Consider the following 20,869-nt stretch of genomic DNA (forward strand, 5'->3'; position numbering starts at 1 on the left):
AGAATGTGGCCTGGAGCGTGGCAGCGGTTGGGTAGTGGAGGTCGGCTGCCGGGGCCGGGTCCCCTGGGGCACGGAGGGTTCTCGCTGGTTCCGCTCTGGACTTCCCCAAGTAAAAACAGCCTGGCGTGGAGTCCGTGCCCTTATGAGAAAACTCATGATTCAGTAGGACAGAGAATATTCTGTGCCTCTACCCTATCTCTTGCAGCAGCAGACACACTTTCTGGTTCCTTGGATTTCACATTTCTACCCTAAACTTCACATACTATGATCTCTGTGTGCAATCTCATGTCTGAATGCAGGTTTCTAGAGCCCCAGACACTGAATTTGAAGGTCACCATCTTCCAGCATCACGTCATCCTAACCAGCACTCTCTGAGAAGATTCTGTTTCCAAATGAAGTCACATTATGTGAACTGTCACTTTGGACTTTGACATAATATTCCACAGTTTAACCCATTATAAAAGCTTTAGATTGGAGGTTCTAGAACTAATATCTACTATTCAGATGGACTTGAATTTCAGATAAATTGCAAATTCAACAAATGTATTTGCATAGTTTCTTTTGACTTCTGGCAAGCCTAGTATATATACTAAAGTATTTTTAAGATTATCCTTTTTGTCGAATATTGAACCAAATAGTTGCCCATTTGTTGAGTCACAGTAGAGCAGTATCCCTGAGAGGAGGAACTGGTTACTTCTTGTACACCAGTGTGAATGAGGAACAAAGCTAAGTACTTGGCTCCAGTGAGTGCATAGCTTCAGTACTTTACAAGAGAAGTGAATTTTTTCACCTGTATGCTTCAAAATTGCCCTGTATATATTTAATTACTAATTATCCTCTGGGCAACATGAACAATTCAACTATACATATTTTTTGGTATTTTGGGTCACTTTATTATCTAACATTTGACTTAACTTTTAAAGACACTGGTTTTTTTTTTTTTGCTTTTTTTTGGGGGGGTCGCACCCAGTGATGCTCAGGGGTCACTCCTGACTCTGCACTCAGGAATTACCCCTGGCTGTGCTCAGGGAGCCATATGGGATGCTGGGAATCGAACCCGGGTTGGCCACATGCAAGGCATACGCCCTACCCACTGTGCTATCACTCCAGCTCCATAAAGACACTGTTTTATAACATATATGCAAATAGTTTTATTGATTCATATAATATACATTTATGTGAATTACTAACACCTTGTGTGTAAATCACTTGGTTTTGTTTTTTCACACAAAGAGAGTGGTTTGATTCGGATGGATGGTGTAGGAAGCAATATCAAGAAGAAAGTGACCTGAATCAGATCAACAGTACTGTGGGGTGGAGCGTTTGCCTTACATGCCATTAGGATTCTGTCTTGGATGCCACATTGGGTACCCTTTCTACCCCTCCAGGTCTGATCCCTGCTACAAGCATACGTAACCCCGAGCACCTCAGGCTGATTCCTGAAAACCCCCCAAAATTAAGAAGTAGACCAGAATAGCGATCAAAGACATTCTCACCAGACACGGCCTTAGGGAAACAAGAATTCTTTATGCAACCTATATGCAGAGTAAAGAAGCATCAAAGATGAAATTTGAAGACCAATAGTGGCTATTTTCTTTTGAAACTCCTGATCTTTAGTTTGGTAACTGAAAAGAAAAAAAGTATATGATGTGTTATGATGATATATATAATGGCTATTTCAACATTAGCCTGAGTTATTTCCTGTCTAGCAGGTCAAAAAGTATATTTCTAAACTGTTTATTGAAAAAATTAAATGCTGATAATATGGTATATGGTTTCCCCCAGCCACCTGCCAGTAGTTATCTTCCTTATTTCTCTACCATAGAATTCCTCTTAACAGTTTCCAATGTTTTTCAAGGACACTTTGTGAAACGAAATGACACTGAACCACATACTTAAGATAAATGACTACAGGGAAAAGACCATTGGAAATTGGTGTCATTTTATATTTTTCTATAAATTTCATCACTTTTTGTGTGATCATAGTTTCAAAACCAACACTACCCACCAATCACTATTAGCCATGCACAACAATCTCAGGGAATTGCATCAAGGACTCAACTAGCTACTAAAACAACAAAGAGAATCTTTGTTATCAGGCTTGGTCATGAAGATTCTACTTAGAAGTTGATACAGTTCCATTGTATAAGCTCATAAATAGCAAAAGGGAAAGGAAATAAAAGTTACATAGTGAAAATAGTTTTATTTCATACTTTTATTTCTGCTTTTATAGATGTATCCCAATATAATTTTCACATATCCATCAGTGGAAAGAATATTAATTCAGGCATGAGATAGAAAATGCTTCTCAGGCATTATATTATTGTCCTTGCATCATCAGCAAATGGTTTATGAAAAATTGCTATCATGTTTCCCCATGTCCTTTATTAAGCATTTATGATACATTTTAAAACCATATAATGTTTCATTTGCCCTTTTATATCAAAGTAGGCTAATACTATTTTCTACATGAGAACAATGAGGTATGAAGATACAACTATTAAGGTTTTATTTCAGCCAAGAAAGGAGAAATAGTTCTATTTTCTAAGCCAAGCAACTATAAATACTATACTTATATTGTTAATAAATCTTCCAATTATCTCTCTTACCCTTACATATTTTGGAAATATACTCCTGTATTGCACACAAAAGATTCATTAGATCTACAACAGGGTATGCAATATGTGTGGTGTATTCAACATTTTCCTTCCCGTTTCACAAACTTTTTATTCCTTCAGGTACAGGATCAGTTATGTCCCCAAACGGTCTCTTGCTCCATAGCACTGATCAGCTTAAGATTTTTCTATTTCACTGTAATTATGGGCTATACATTTCTTTTTAGTCTTACATCAGCGATTCGTATTTACAGTTCAAGGATGAAGGCATTAAGACGCTGCCTTTGACTATAGGGGGAGGGGGTATCCAGATATTTCTGTAATTATCACTGAGAACATTCCACATGAAATTTATATACCTACTACTGTTGTGTAGTAGGTATATATTAAAGATGTGATTGCATTTCTCACAAGAGGGAGGATTTGCTCTGGAATACTCTGCCAAAATTCTAGAGTCTGGATGTAAACCAAGAACCTGGCATGTCCCAATAGGGTAATATTCACCTTCTAATGTAAAATTTATGTATTTACTTAATTATGCCACATGATGTCCCTTCAAATTCATGGCAACAGTTCAATTCAAATAAATTTCTTGTGATGATTGTTCCTCTCAGGTTAAATAAAATGTTTCTACTGATTTTCCAATCAAAAATTAATCAAAACAGTAAGATATGCATTGAAATTTGTGTTGGGAGTAGTTTAGAATGAGAATACCATATATAGTCTTACAGTTTGTCAATATATTTTTCAATGGGCATTTAGAAACAATAGTATAATGTATGGTGAATTAATAATACCCAAAACACTATATTTAGGAGTGACCCATAATTTTTATTATTATTAATAATGGAGCTTATCAGTGAGGTTAAAATAAAAGGGATTAAATATACATTCTATGACCTTGCCATTTGGATGTTGGTGTTGATTAACATGCATTATTTTATCTCTCAGCTTTATTACTTTATTCACAGAACCAATTATCAGGATAAATAGCACTAACACTTTTATACACACAGACACATACATACACACACACTCACACATTAAACACATATTAAAATAGCAAACTAAAATAGGATTGCAGAATGAAGACTTAATTACTATTTATTTTATGACTCTTTTTGCTTTCTTTTCTAAATATTATATATTCATTTAATCATGGATTTCAGCTCCTTCAAGGTCCATCTGATTGATCACAAGGATGGCAGATTTTTAGAATGAGCTTTGAAAATGATGCTCTCCTTCCCTGCATAGGTCCTCTCATGGCCTTCTCTACACACCAGTTTAATGGAATTGTCTTAAAACTTTAACATTATCATTTTGTCCCCCCTAGATGTGGCTTCATAAAAATTCTGCCTCATTACCAAATGACTATGGGAAAAGTAATGTAACATAAGATGTCAGCATTGGTTGGAGAAAGCATTATGTTACACACAAATAATTAATAAATTATTTAATAAATTATTTAATAAATAATTAATAAATTAATAAAAATCGCATCTATTAATCACAGTCAATGCTTCTGTCTTCCAAAGGATGTCTCCTCGTAAAACAGTAACAGTGTGTGATGTCAGCACAAACAACTGCATCAGTAGATATATATATAAAGTAGTAACACGTAGGTAAAGATATCTACATCTACTTTGTCACACCCCAGTGAGTTGGGAGAGAGAAGAGAGCCTGGATTTTGAAGCTTCCCTCCCTCCTATCCTCCCCCCCCCTTTTGATATTCTCCTTCAAGTTCTCCTCCTCCTCTTGCTCTTTGTTTATGTCCTAAGAAACGAAGGGCTGATTGGAGGCACATTCAGCATTATTTAACATAAGACATTGATAAGTGGGAGAATAGTTTTATTTTCTCCAGTAATGAAGTCGGGAAGATAGATTTGTAAGGAAAATTCATAGTGAAAAGACAATACAGGAGTGTATAAGTACCTTGCAGTGATTTGCTGCACAGAAATTTCATTAACGCTCACACAAAGTTAAAGTAGCTATGTTACATTTGGGATAATGGTCCATGATCTTACCCTGAAGTTTTCTGGTGGACATCACTGGAGAAAAAAAAAGTGAAATGGTCACTTTGATGATAATTATGAAAACAGATTAGATAAAAAACCAAAGTATCATGAAATCCTAGTCTCTAATTTGCACACTTCATTCTACTTAGATGCTAAAAGAGGAAGATGAGTTGGCATAAATTAGCCTAATTATGAAAAGGGGATTTGAGAAATTTTATTGACATTTCAAAGTATAGATATTACAGTTGCCTTTAGAATACTATATATGAAGAGAAACTTCTGAGATAATGTGTATAAGAAAAAATCAATTCAAAGCTTACTGTGTAGATTTATTAAAGTTATATGTGCAGCCAAAAGTTCAGTGGCTCTGGGTGGCTCCACACTCCAGGCATTCTCGAAGTGGGGGTGGCGGGTCTCTCCACATCTGCCAGTACTTATACAAGACCCAGAAGTCGCCCCTAAAACACCACCACTACCATGTAAGCTCCTCTACCAGCCTTGCTCCAGGACTCATAAATAAATCTCAAAAGAGATCAATGGGCCTCAAAAAGTCCTCAGACACCCAATCCTGGCTGAGACTTCTGGCACAATGTTTGAGGAGGGTGAGCCAGCACACCCTCAAATAAAACCTTCCAGATGCTCCCACATGGCAAAACTACCATCATGCTGTGGGTCACACACCCCATAGCCTCAGGACTGAGGGCCACAGAAAATCTAATTTGTCAAAATCTCAAGGTATGTGGGTCTATGTGGCCAAAAACTCCAGCCAGACCTTCTCAAAGTTGGGATTGGGCGACTACCCCCCCACCCTCTCCACGGACTTCTGGAAATTCTGGCAACCATTCCCAGTCAAATAACTTCCCAGTTAAATATTCTGGATTTTCTGGGTCATGTAGCCACATTTGCTCTCAGCAAAGAGCAACAGCGAATGTTTCCCCTCAAAAAGTCTTATTTTTACAAGACTGACATCCTAGTGGTAGCACAACAAATTGGATGAGATGTGACACAGAAACTAATGTTGACTAAGAAAAACTTTAACATAGAAGTCTTCATTTGCAAGAACAGCTTAGTAAAATCTCTGATAAGGACGTCATGTCCCACGAGGAGATAGAACTATTCTCACAATTCTTTTTCTATGGCAATATCTTTTTGTCATTCTGTTAGCCATTTATTGGTAAAAAGCAATATTAAGTAACTCACAATGGGCCTGCGGTGAGCACAGGCATGAGGGGGCGTTGGGAAGACAGAGACAGTGGTAAAGAAAGGTGACAGGGAAGTGGGATTCGCATATAGAACCCCTGTAACAAATCTCCATGAACAACTTTGTAACCCACCATGTTTAAATACAGTGGGGAAAAATAAAAATTAAAAATGTGTACTGTGAAGTTACTATACACATTTGAATTTAACTTTCTTTTTTTGTTAGCAATGTACATAAATAAAAATTATTAATTTAGGAAATTATTTTGTAATGCTTGTGTGAGGCAATTAGAATTCCATTATAATTTTTTTTTAAATAGTGTAAAGTTCAGACAAGCCTCACCCATTAGTGAATCTGTAGAAAAACCCAGGTATGCAGGATCTGTGAGTGGAATCTCCAAGCTCACTGGGAGTGGGACTGAGCCTCCTCCCCGAATCTCCCTGTTTACGAGTAGCTTGGCAGTCACACCCACACACTGACCCTGGCAACATATAATTTCACCAATGTCCATAATCCAGGACATTTATTCAGGAATAAAGCTCCCAGAAGAGAGTAACTTAGAACGACACACTGCAGAGATGTCTCCAGACTTTTCGACAGGCTATCTTAACTGGGAAAACTTGGATGGAGGTGGGTGTGTTATCCTACTTCTTCAAAGCTCTTGAAGGCTTTCTAAGCTGCTCTCTTCCTCCTGCGCATCCTGGCACCAAGTCATTCCTCATGTTGAATTCTCGACTTAGGTACACATTGCTGCTGCATTCAGAGATGCTCATTCCATTGAGAGCAAATGGAATGTCAGGGACTAGTTCGGTTTTCATGAATATCATTTTGCTGAGATTCAGCTGCAGTCTGACCTGTCCACACTCATGGTCAAAGTCGGCCAGCATTTGTGCCGCTTGGCTAATGTTTGGTGTTATGAGAATGATGTCATCAGTCCAGCGGAGGCGGTGTAGTTGCCGACCATCTATCTTCACTACCATTCCTTCCCATTCCAGTTGTTGCATGATGTTCTCGAGGGTGGCACTGAAGATTTTCAGTGAAATGGTATCACCCTGCCAAACCCCTCTCTTTATATCAACGATCACTTCCTTGTAGAATGGTGAGATCCTGGTGGTGAATCCCTAATACTTCTCATGTAGGATCTAATGTATTGAGTTTGAAGGCTCTGTATGGCAAGGGCTTCGATTATCGCTTCAGTCTTAACCAAATTGAAGGCCTTCTTTAAATCAATGAATGTTAGACAGAGTGGCATCTTGAAATCTCGTGAAACTTCAATGAGTTTGGTCACTGTGTGGATGTATTTGAATATTAAATGTACTAAATTATTGTGAAAAACTTTTTAAAAATTAAATTAAAAATAGTGGAAAGTTTACTCAAATATAAACATATATTTACATAAAATTTTGTATTAAGGGGCTGGAGCAATAGCACAATGGGTAGGGTGTTTGCCTTGCACATGGCTGACCTGTTTTGATCCCCAGCATCCCATTTGCTCCCCTGAGCACCACCAGGAGTAATTGCTGAGTGCAAAGCCAGGATTAACCCTAGTGCATTGCCAGGTATGACCCCCCCAAAAAAAGCATGAATTCAATGACAGTTCATTGGAGATATGTTGCTCTATATGTTACTCTTGATGTGCTTGTGTTTATATTTTATAAATAAGTCATGTGCTGTTGCTCTGTTCTATCAAATACAAAAAAGTACTGCCAATAATTAATATATTATCATTTTTTTTGCTTTTTGGGTCACACCTGGCGATGCATAGGGGTCACTCCTGGCTCATGCACTCAGGAATTCCTCCTGGCAGTGCTCAGGGGACCATATGGGATGCTGGGATTCGAACCCGGGTTGGCCGCATGCAAGGCAAAAGCCCTACCCGCTGTGCTATCACTCCAGCCCCCAATATATTTCATCTTGGTATATTTAATGCTTTATGTTTTTTCCCTCTTTGCTTGACATTTAAGTTCTACGTTACTAGCCTTCCCTCCTTTCCCTGATCCTGTCATCCTTCCTTTCTTCTTTCTTCTCTATTCTCAGTCCTTGACCATCTCTTCTGTTTCTGCCATCCTTCCCCATTTAACCTATTGAATTCCCTTCTCTTTATCCTTCTTTTGTATTCTGGTTATCAAATATCACCTAAGTTTTCTAGAGGATAAAACTAGGTAGTGACCCCGAGTTGCCACCCAGGAATGGCTCTTCTGCTCCTGAATGGCCATGATCCCAGAGGCACACAAACCAATCTCTGAACCCAGCGGCTTTGGGCAGTAATCCCTCTGGCCTTAATTACTAAAATACCAGAAATCCAAAATCATATGCTCTTCATTATCGGCAATAGAAAACAAATTATCTAATGATGCCTTTTGGCAGGTCTGATTGTTGATGGAAAATTCCAAATAATAATGGTGGGTCTTCTGTCGAAAAATGGAATGTAATCAAAGTAGAGAGAGAGCAAAGTGAAAATTATTTACCACACAGGCAGGGGGAGGAATGGGATGGGGGTATACTGGGGTTCTTGGTGGTAGAACATGTGCACTGGTGAAGGGATGGGTGTTGGATCATTGTATGACTGAGACTTAAATCTGAACGCTTTGTAACTGTTCTGATGGTAATTCAATTAAAAAAATTAGGTAGCGTGCTTGATTTTCAAATACCACAAGTTTCTATCTTAAACTCTAAAATATGCATCATCTTTTCTTAGGCATTTGGGAATACTGCTCCCTGTCACTGACTAATTTGTAAGGTACAGAGGTTAAAACATTCTGGAGACCGGAAGGTGCATGTACTGAACAGATGAAATAATTTGGCTGTTGACACAATTGCCCTCTATGAGGAAACAATCACTCAGAGGCTGATAAACATGTGTGAAGCTTTATAATTAATAAGTAGCAGTATTAATGCTTGATTTTGACTCTTAATACAAGAATATATTTTTAAATTACATGAAAACATTAAATTGTCATTTAGAAACTAGTACCTCAGAAGTTTGGGTCAAAGTCTGTATGTTGTTCTGCCACTAAAATGCCACATGTGTATATGTTGTATAGGCACATGTGTATATATTATATAAGCATATATAGATATGTGCATATATTTATATGATATACATTATTATGTGTCTAGTATAGATAGAGCTATTATCAATGAACCCAAACATATGAATGTCAGAGATGAAATAAGTTTGATTTTTGTGGAAATTTGCCATGTTAAAGGAAAATAGTGTTAAGGGAAGAGATTTGCCATTGATGATTTGAGCAAGATATATTACTTTATAAGAGAAATTGACACTGAGAAGACTATCTTCGACTTTGATTTGTCCGATGTTGTTGGCCCCAGAGTCCTCTGCTTACTAGTGGGCTGAGTCATGCTTGGTTCTATTCAGGGATTACAGGCTATGAAACTAGGCAACATTTCCCTTACTTTCATGATCCATAGATAAAGCACTGTTGTAGCACTGCTGCCCTGTTGTTCGTCGATTTGCTCAAGTGGGCACCAGTAACACCTTCATTGTGAGACTTATTACTGTTTTTGGCATATAGAATATGCCACTGGTAGCTTGCCAGACTCTGCTGTGGGGGCGGGATACTCTCGGTAGCTTGCTGGGCTCTCTGAGAGGGATGGAGGCATCAAACCTGAGTTGGCCACGTGCAAGGCAAACGCACTACCCGATGTGCTATCACTCCAGTCCAAATTACTGAAATAAGTAGGATATTAGTTCTGACTTTTCTGTCTAAAACTGACCTTATGTTTCAAAGTGTATGGCTTATTGATCTCAGCTGACCTCTTGCTCCAAGAAATAGAACAGCTATGGCCAACACTACATGACATGCATAACCATAAGTGCTTATTCCTTGGTTCTTTACAGATATGTTCACCAAATCTTGCTTTGGCTTTCATAACTCAAAGTCCAATGCAATGTCTGGTGATGGTCAAATGGCATAAAATATTGAATACTTTCCTTCCTGGGCTGGATTGCTTAACCTTCAGTTTAGCTAAACCAATCTGTTTCACCATCATATATAACATCTTACTTATAGAACATTTTAGAAATAAAATTAAAAAATAAAATGATAAAGAAGCACCATATTTCCTTACATTGACAAACCTTGAAAATTATAGTATGATGCTCTTATATGCATGTGTTTATTACTTCAACTAATTTTTCCTTCGTTGTTAATTCATGGGTTACTCTTGGCACTACACTCAGGAATTACTCAGCTGGTACTTGGGGACCATATGGGATGTCGGGTATCAACCCCAACTTAGCAACATGTGAGTCAAGCATGCTACACAACCAACTGTCTCTCCAGCTTCCATATAAATGTTTCTAAGGCAGTTAATTTTTGTCTTGTGATTCATTGCACCAACGTATTTGGCAAACTCTGCTCAGGGGATAAAATTCAGGTGTTTTTGCTTCTGAGATGGAAACGGTATATGTCCAAAGAGACTAATAGCCAATTCCAAAATTCTACCGGAATGTGATACAGAAACAAAAAAAAAATGTGTACTTAAACCAACTAAATGAATGACTTCTTGAAATGAAATAACAAGTATATACCATAGCAGATACATATACTGCCATTGAATGAGGACTTTTTTCAGAATTTGTTTTATGATGCACAATTTCTGAGTGGAATCAAGTATGTATCAGAGAACCATGAGGGGGAAATGAAGTAGAGCTCCCTGGGGTCTGCCTTCTTTTCAGCTGGCATCGTGTCCCGGCATCTCTCCTCTGCACAGGAGACATCAATCGTACTTTGAAATGTATGGTCAGTTTTAGACAGAATAGACAGAGCTAATGTCCTTGAATTGGGGGCCATCCTAATGGGCCATTAGGTTCCAAATTCTATTTTGAATAATGACTGCAGAGAGTTTTTGATGGAAAGAGTTCTTACAATTGTGACTATTATTACTAGAATTCAATCACATGCTATAGTGAGTCTGCTACAACCGTAATAACTGCACACTTTTGGCATGGCAAATGCATTCAAATGCACCCAATTTCTCTTTGCTCTGAAATGGGAAAGAGTGCACCTCCAGTTCCTTTCTGATGTGTTTCTTTGTGTCTATTAATAATGAGGTCATCTACATCTTTGAGTCATCACATTGAAGCTGACTTCTGCCATCAATTTCCCAGGATTTAGAAAAAGGGCAGAATGTTCTGGTGATTGACTTTAAGCAGTACGGAAATACTGAGATGTGAGATTTTGATGTTTGGACACTGTCGGGGACAGGAGAAGATGGAGGGATTTTACCAAGATGCTCTGTGTTCTTTCCTATGCCTCTCTGAGCCTTTAACCCATTGATACAGAAGGGGTTGCAATCCAGACAGGTTCTTCCTGGTTTCTTCCCACACTTAGCTTCTTTGTCTTGAAGTGTCTCCTCTGTGTGCCCACGGCCATGCCCACTTGGGAGACATTCCCAGGCTTGCACTGAACAATGGAAGATTTTTCATGGTATCTGCAGGAGAAGGTCAAGATTACAGCCATGACTTAAGATTCAATAAGTTTCAAGAGGAGGCATCCACTCACCTCCCCGAAGCCCATTCCTCGGAGAATGCCTCCATCTCTTTCAAGGACATTTAATGTCTACAGCTCTCTGGTTGATTATATAGAGTCAGCTTTGACCCCTTTGTTATCTCCCAAATCTACACCTGCTCCAAAAATAAATTATGTTTACTCTTACCTCCAGAATATATCCAAAAATGAACAGGTCTGAAAGTAGCAACTTCATTCATGTCACCAGAGAAAGCTCCAGGAAGTATCCCCAGATGACACTCATGTGCCCCATACGTCTGTGTTCAAAGTTGTGTTCTGTGTGTGTGCCCTTTAGAGATGCAATTCTCATTCTTCCTTCCCTGGAGCCCTTTTATTGATTTCCATTTCACTCAGACTGAAAGGAAAGCATTTGCACCTCTCTAGCCAGCACTGACCCTCACCCTGGTAAGGAAACTCATGCCAGTCCTCTAATTCCTGGCACTTTCTTTCCATACGTGGATACGTTTGCATACAGCTTCCTTCTGCATGGCTGTATCAGTCAGGGTCTTGCCAGAGAAACAGAGCACTAGGAACCACATATGGAGAGAGTTTTTTCGAGTAACTAATAGGGTATCGGGGGCCCCAGATGCACAGGACGGGAAGGGAGGTGAATCAGGAGCATCGGTGAAACTCATAGATGAGTGTCTCCCAGAAGATGCAGAACACTGGCTTACAGTCTTTCAACAGACGGACTCCGAAACACCTGGATTACTTAGAGTCATTTCCCTAATCAGAATAAACTGTTAACAGGCTTCAATATCCTGTCTTTATAATAACACGTAGATCCATGCTTGAAAGCTGTGATTTCCACCGGCCAAAGACATGCCCAGCATTGACCATCAGAGTCCTGTCCACTGATCGCTTCTCACCCTACCTCCTGAAGACCCCAAGCCCCTTACTCCGTAATGCTAAAAACTTGCTGTGTTATTATTTCACTTGCTGTGTTATTATTTCAACAGTATTTGAACATTTAAAACTTGGTTAATGTTCCATGAGTGTTGGTTAATGTTAGTTCTAGAGACAGAACTAGCTGGCATATAGTAAGTAGTTAAAAAATATGTGAATAAATAAATGAAATAAATGTGAAAATATACATAATTTCAGAGAAAGAAGGGGGAAAATGGTAAAAATCAATCTATATGAGGAAAATTTTCTGAAATTTTTCATAAGAACTTGGAAAAAAATAACCATTTGTAATCAAGAATTTGAAGTTATAACTAAACAAATAACTAGTGTACCTCTATAGTATATTTCTGTGTCTACGTATGCACTTATACCTATCAACCTATCATCCATATTAAAAGTGTTCTAGAATTATAATAATTTTCTTCCAAATACTGGAGCGATAGCACAGCAGGTAGGGCGTTTGCTTTGCACAAGGTCGGCCCAGGTGTGATTCCTCCACTCCACTCAAGAGTCCAGCAAACTACTAAGAGTATCCCGCCCGCACGGCAGAGCCTAGCAAGCTACTCGTGGCATATTCGATATGCTGAAAACAGTAACAGCAAGTCTCACAATGGAGACGTTACTGGTGCCTGCTTGAACAAATCGATGAACAACGGGACAACACTGCTACAGTGCTACTTGACCAATTATTTTATCACATATTTCAAAGGCATAATCTGTTTCATAATTCAAAAAATTGTTATGTGAGAAAACTTTCACTGTACTTGGTTCTAACCCTTAATTCACCTTCATTTTTGCTTGTTTATTTTTTGGCTAAAGCCAGCAGTTCTCAGGGCTTTACCATGGTTCTATGGCCAGGGGTCACTACTGGTAGGCTAGGGGCACTATCTTGGGTGCCAGGAATCGAACCCAGATCAGCCACAGGCAATCTCGTTGGTTCAGTGTCACCTAAGAGGTACCATTACTCTGAAAATTCGAACTATTTTACAAAGCAAGTAGCTCTGTGCATTTGCCGAAATGTGGGGTCATTCATTTTCTCTCCTTATGCCTCTCATACTCCTAGGAATCGACAATTAGATTTAGATGCTTAGAAAAGATACTTAATATGCTGGGAATAGGTATTTTCCTTTTTAAAACATTGCATTAGCTGTGGAAATTCAGTGTTTCCTGATTAACAGTATCAAGTTAGAGTAGGGAAACTTTGCTAGCTACTGTAATCCCTGTTCTCTTGCCAGACTGTCTTGGTTAGAAAACATGCATTACATACTTTGTGTCTAGACCTCTGTGCATTTAAAAATAACTACCTGCATAACAATAGACACATTGACTTGATTTCCAGGGGAAAAAAGCCAAAAACTCATGAGTGCTTGAAACCTGACTTTGATTTCGCCTGTAATGAGGCAATGAGGGACACAAGACAGCTGTGTGAAAATAGTGTCATCCATAGACTCAAAAGCAAGAATAGAGTGAAGGTGAAATGAGAATAGCACGTAGCTACATACAGCTATTTTTTCTATTATATTTTACCAAGAGAGTAATGAATAAGGTATGCATTGTACAAATAATTAGAAAATTGACAGAGAACCTGTAAAATAAATCATGATATTATAATATAATAAGTGTGCATTAAAATACCTTATTCATATCTTATTAATATGTATGAATTTTCATAATTACCATATTTTAAATCTTTGGTATATTTTGTATTAAATATATATAGCTTATATACATACATATAAGTATATATTACTTAGGTATAACTTCACATCTATGACGCTTCTGGTAAATAAAACCTCTTAGTCTTTCTAGATGTTTTTGTTTGTTTTAGTCTGGGGGTGTTGCTGTTCAGCATTTGCTCTTGGCTCTGTGCTCAGTAATCATTCCTGGTGGTAGCCGGGAGACCATATTCGGTGCCAAGAAATAAATATGGATTGGACAACTCATGACACATGCCTTGGACCCTGTCCTGTGTCTCCACCCTGTTTCCCAATCATTCTTTAGGTCTGGTCATTACTCAATCATGGTGGAGAGGTTACAATGCTGTGGTCAGCCTGGAACGTAAATCTAAACAAAACTGTTCTTCAACCAAAAGTTAATTAATGCCTCTCAGAAATGCATGCACAAATACTAAATTTACATTTGTAGTATAGTGTACTTAGTATTTTATATTATTCAGTATTTAAAGGGTTATAAAGTTTGAGAACACTGACAAAATTTCATTTGGTTTTCCTTGTAAAAGCAATTAAGAAATTGTAAATAAACTTAATTTTCTTTATGGGGACTAATGGCACTTTTTATTTACATTTGTAAATAACATTAAATTAGGGGATATGTTCAAGGGATAGAGTACATGCCTTTGCATCTCAATCCTGGGCTTCATAGCAAGCAACATGAGTTTATGGGGGCCACAACAGCCAAAAAAATTAAAATAGGCCTGGGGTATGGGGGAGTATAGCATGTAGGACACCTATTTGTCTTACATTGGACTCATCCAGGTTCAATTCCCAGCACGCCATATTGTCCCCAAGTGCCACCAGGAATGATCCCTGAGCACAGAGCCAGGAGTCAGCCCCGAGCACTGCCAGGTTGGGGTGCTCAATGCTAAAATAAATAGAAAGTTTAATAAGAAAGAGTTAGGATTAAAGAGTAAGCATATTTTACAATATCTTAAAACTATGAAGCCAATATTTTTACAGAAATGAAATACATTCTGTTTCTGAATTAAAAACTTATTTTTTCTTAAATTTTAAAAAAGTAGTATTATATGATTCTTTAAAATTGGAATTTCTGTTAAAAGTCAGAAAAAGTATTTATGGCATTTTAATGAAAATAAAATTATGGAAATAAATTAAATCATACTAAATTATAAATAAAATTTACAATTTTATTTTACAATTTACAATTAGAAAGTTATTATTTCATATGTTTTATAATGTAAGTTCATGACTGAAACAAAAATTGTAACTTATCAAAGAGTTGCACTAATGATATTCAAAACTAAATAAAATAAAATAATATACATCACTGTATCTGTTGTTATTTGGGGCTCAAATGTAGTGGACCCAAAACATTTATAAATACTTATTATAAAATCATATAAAAATAATATTGATATAAACTATAGCTATACAGACTACACTGATTGCATTTATGGGAGACTGATATTATCTTTTTACAAATTTAATATAAAGAGTAATTTCTTATTACAAATACATTATTTTATTTAAAAACAAGATTCATTTGGTAATATTTCTGCTTCACAATCTTAAAATTTTTAACCATAAATAATCCTTCTGTTTTATAGAGGAAAGGAAGAAGAAATTATAACTTGACAACACTAGGTATTAAAGTGAGGTTGAAAATATAAAGATACAAAGAAATTTAAAATGCTACATATCCAAAAATTTTTAACCATATGATCAAAATTTAAAAATACAACAGTTATATAATCTATCCAGATTCTTATTTCTATTGGGATTCATATGATGTTGAGTTTGATTGGAGAATATAAAATTAGACATAAGAAATATAAAAAGTGAGTTAGGAGAAAATGGGTCTCTATGGACTCTTCTACATGTTTTTTTCCAGACATCAGGGAGAACATTGTGCTTGAAGTAAATTAATGGGATCTATTGATGCTCTGACCTCTTAAGTAAGTGACATATTCTGATGTTTGTCCATTGATGCAAAAATTTAAAGAGCAGTAGACCTTATCAGATCATATCATTTCCAGTGTATCTGTGACTATGCTGTGTGCTCTTTCTGAGCTCTGTGCTTAGGGATATGTCTCGAGTTCTGTAAAATTAATGATGCATTAGAGGATTCACAAGATTGGGAACTCAGCTTCAGGAGAGCACGGTTCCTTCAGGTGGCGAGACTGATAAGACTGATGGCTTCAAATAGACCAGCCCGTCCTCCCAAACACATCCATCACCTGTCTCAGACGAATTGAGCTTCAAACACTTCACCCTTCTCGAAACTCCTCCCAACAGTCACGTCAAAGAAACCAACAACTGGAGGAAAGAGAAAACGAAATCTTGAGTGAAGAAATGATAATCTGGTCTTAATCCCTAGGTCTAAAGTTGAACAAAGCATGGGAGAGGAACTGAGGGCAATAACCAAGTCGAAGATAATTACTTTTTTCTTCTTATGTTTTGAGCTAACACCTGAAACTTTTGAACCCCAGCTAGAGGATCGAAAAGGCAAATTGTATTCATGTCCAATTAGAAAAAGGTGTCTTATAAGAACATGTCCTCAGATATTTAAGAAGGTTCCCCTAATTATACTATAGCTAAATTAGAGGGATGGTGTGTATGTGGACAGAGGACTCCCTCGCAGTGCTCCTTGGGCGTGAGAGCACTCTTCATGAGTGTCAGCAGAATTGCAGATGGACAAAGGAAAGGGTGTGAGGAGGCAGAGCTGCTTGAGCCTTCCAGGACTGGGGTGCACCAGGGTCTCTGGGGCTGTGTGGGGACCCACAGAACTCTGGGTCCAACTCCAGTCCTGCTACCCGAGGACAAAGCATCCCTCGTCACCGAGTATCCCCCAGCCTCTGTGACTTTCAGCCACAAAACATTTTGCTTTCTCAGGGAGGCAGCGGCTGAGGCATTTGCAGCATGCAGACTTTTGTTCCATACATTTGGGAGAATTTCAACGGTAAAAGCTGTTTTGCTTGCTTCATAGTCTTCATATACAATAAAATAAATGACACACTTTATTCATGAGGGAAGCCAGGCAAAGGATAGGAAATGCAGAGGTGTAATCTTTTTCTAACAATGAGCCCAATTTAACTGAAGTACCGTTCCCCTTTAAAGACAGTTGGCTAACGTGGTGGTCCCAATTTAGAACTGCTTACTCCACGGAACTCCACGTGCACATCAGCTGGTGCTGTGAGGGACTTTATCTCCTTTCATTCGGCTCAAGCATATGGCCGCTTGCTTGTTTGAAACAAAGTAACATGGGACATTCTTTCTTGACCGCTAGAGTCTTGGAAATACATAGACACTTTTCACAAGCCGTGGTGAAATCAGAGGTTTTTAAACAATTTTTAATAACTAAGCATACAGTGACTGCCCTGTGCAAGAAGGGAAAATTATACTTAAGAATTATTATGCACAGTGGCAAGATATTAATTCTGACTTTATTAGCTCCTAGACTGCTATGTACAATGAGTTGTGTAAAGAGTTGATTTTACCCCTGCTGACAGCGTTTCCACCTTGCAGTAATGTGAGCTGTAGCAAATCATATATAACAATCTGCGGGTCTCTGAAGCTCAGCCTTTTCGTTCCCCTGGAAACATATTTTAAAAGCTGGTGCATTTTGCAAGATGAGTATCAAATGTCAGCATTTTAAGAAGCCTAAGGAAGTTAACCGTTGTTAATCTAAATAAATCTCCGGTTCATTTTATTTAATAGATGACTTTGCAAAAATAATGGCACTTAGTTAACAATTTATCTTATCTCTTAGAGTGTGATAATGGAATAAGAAAGAATGGTTCAAAGGAAACAGACAAACAGATTGAATTCGGAGCCATGTGGATTGAAGTCCTAGACTTTTGGGAGAAAGGTAATCGCCTGACTAATAGGGTTATTGGGGCTCCATTCTTTATGGTGAAATTTTACCTAAGGCACTCAGTTCGACTGGTCGTACTTTATAAGAGAATGAGAAGTTTCCAAACTCTGCTTCTCTAGTCTTAGTGTGTCAGTTTGCATAGAGTACTAGCAAGCTAGGGCCAGTTAGCTGAGGGAAGCCCTGTTTAAACACACCAAAGGCACATATTGAGGTAATAGAACCTTAAGGAAAGGTGGTTTTAATAAAGAATTCTTTTTTCTACTGGATGCATTTGTTTAGATTTATATTCTGTAGACTCTGATGACAACTCAATAATGATTGCTCCAGACCTCTGTATTAATAAGATTTAATATAGTGAAGTTTCCAGAAATGTGTTTTTGAAATATTATGAGTCAGGAAATATTCCTCTGAAGCTGAATCTCATCAACAGATTTTATGAGTTTGAATTCAAAGAATTATATATCGTTTCGAAGAAAAAAATGACCCCAAAGCGGGCAAATTAGTTAACTAGTTCTTATGCATGACAGATACGCATGCTAGGATGCAATACATCTTCCAGAAGCCTTTTGAAGTTCACATTTTTAGAGTTAAGAGTAGAACAGAATTCATTTTGTTTGCAGATGTATTGCATTGTAATTGCCAAAGGTCATGGGCCAAAATATTAGTTCTTTTAAAACTCTACAGATTTAGAAATTTTAAATGGGCCTTTTAGATCATTCAAAAGAGGTGAAAAATTATATGTTGGAAATACAAAGAATTCAGTATGTAGGCAGTAACTTAATTTAGCAATGAGGATCAATTTCTTATATATTAAAATCACTTTAGGATGTTTTCTTAAGTATAACTTGAAGCTAGGATAATTATTTTATTACCAAACAAAGCCCCTGGAATAAGCATATTTGAAAAAAATTATGTCATTATTTCAAAAATTATGTAGTTATTTCATACTCTTAGGTCATTTATAACTTCTAAATTTTAATCTCGAGCTTGTTCCTAAATTTAAGAGAATATATCTAACTGAATCTGTAGACTTGTTTAGTCATAAGATACTTCATACAGATAGTATTTTATTACAAAATTTTATAAAAATATATTTTGATTATTATATGATATGAACATCATTATGATTCAATTGTACATACTTTAAAGTTGCAAAAGTTATAATAACAGCAAAACCTCACTTCTCATTTTAATCAAGAAATTAGCTCACAATATTCTACATATTGTGTAAAAGATTTTCATCTCTCTCTTGACAGCAAAGTTCTTCTTATTGAGAACAAATTATTTTCAGAGTAATGATACTACTCCAGAAAATACTTGTAGGTTTGGCTTCATGACAATTAATCACATTTCAATTTAGTTTTTCAAATAATAATGGCCTAATTATTGATTTTCCCTAATTTATAGTAATGCATGACAAATGTGTATGATCAAATGTCATTCTAGACACCATGACCAAAAAGAACCCATTTAACAAATGTCATTTTATAATTGTAAGCAGTTTGGTTAAAATGTTTTTTATAGCCTTCAATCAAATTTAAAGAATACTTGAAAAGGGCTGGAGCGATAGCAGAGCAGTGGGGCGTGTTTGCTTTTCACTCGGCCAGCCCGAGTTTGATTCCTCCGCCCCTCTCGGAGAGCCCGGCAAGCTACTGAGAGTATGAAGCCTGTGTGGCAGAGCCTGGCAAGCTACCCGTGCGTATTGGATATGCCAAAAACAGTAATAATAAGTCTCTCAAGGAGAGACGCTACTGCTGTCTGATCGAACAAATCGATGAGCAAGGGGATGATAGTGACAGTTGAAACGGACACTATTAAAAATATTTTGGGATTGAGAAAATACAGTGGGTAAGGCACATACCTGCACACAGTAAGTCTTGGTTTTACCCCTGGCACGGTATATGGTTCTCTGAACCCTACCAGGAGTAATCCTTGAGCACAGAGCCAGGGGTATGTCCTGAATACAGTCAGGGCTGGAACTAAAACAAAACAAAAACAAACAATAGTTACTATATCTCAGCAAGTCTAACCATGTGGAATTCAATAAATATTAATAGAATAAAAATGTATACAATAAAATGTATGTTTGGTGGAATTTGATATGAACTCAAAATGCAAGTACTGTATTGACTACACAAACTACTGAACTTGCCGAAGAAATTCTTTTATCACAATAAAATATTTTGCATTACCTAGCAATTTTCAGTGTCATCTCTTACCAAAGACATATTAAAATGTTCTGTTTCTTGAATTCCTCTGATTTATACACGAGCATAAGCTATTCTGTGCTTCACGGGTATCTTTATAATAAGGATATGTATTTCAAATGTGATATGCTTTGTCAAGGAAAAAAGCTGCATAGTAGCACTGATAATAGCACTATAACTTCCAAACCAGATTTCTCTAAGGAAGTGTTTCTGGAAAAGTTTACATTATAATTGATGTACTATGATGATAGGAGCAAAATTTTCCAACAGAACAATGTCTTTCATGGTTTGCAGTCAGCCAAATGGCAGAGCTACTGATGACCACCCACTTAAAAAAGAAGAAATCTGGGAATTATTAATTATTGATTCATTGACTTGGAAGTCTGGGAGTTAACATTATTACTTCTATAGCTTCTAAGTCATCATTCTGCATATACATGTTACATATTCAACGATAGCTTTCTTACTCGCCTCTCTTGACTCAATCTCATCATTGTCTCACCCATAATAACACCTTTAATTGATTCACTACCAGAATCGCAGTATTAACACCTTTCTTCTGTGCCACTTCCTTTATTAATGTAACATCTTTACATCATAGTTTAATACCATTTCTTATCTAAATTTTTGGTTTTTTATTATGGTATCCATAAAAATAATCTCTACTTCATTCCCTAGGCATGTATTTCTACCTGCCACTCAACAGCTAGATGGAATTACTTTCCCCAAATTTATAAGTTATGGATAGGCAGAGAGACTAAACATTGAAATAGGTTCTCTATTTTGGTATGTATAATAGTCCAGAAAAAAGCTCTCTTAT

Source organism: Sorex araneus, chromosome 1, assembly GCF_027595985.1.
Source record: "Sorex araneus isolate mSorAra2 chromosome 1, mSorAra2.pri, whole genome shotgun sequence".
NCBI classification, from domain to species: domain Eukaryota; kingdom Metazoa; phylum Chordata; class Mammalia; order Eulipotyphla; family Soricidae; genus Sorex; species Sorex araneus.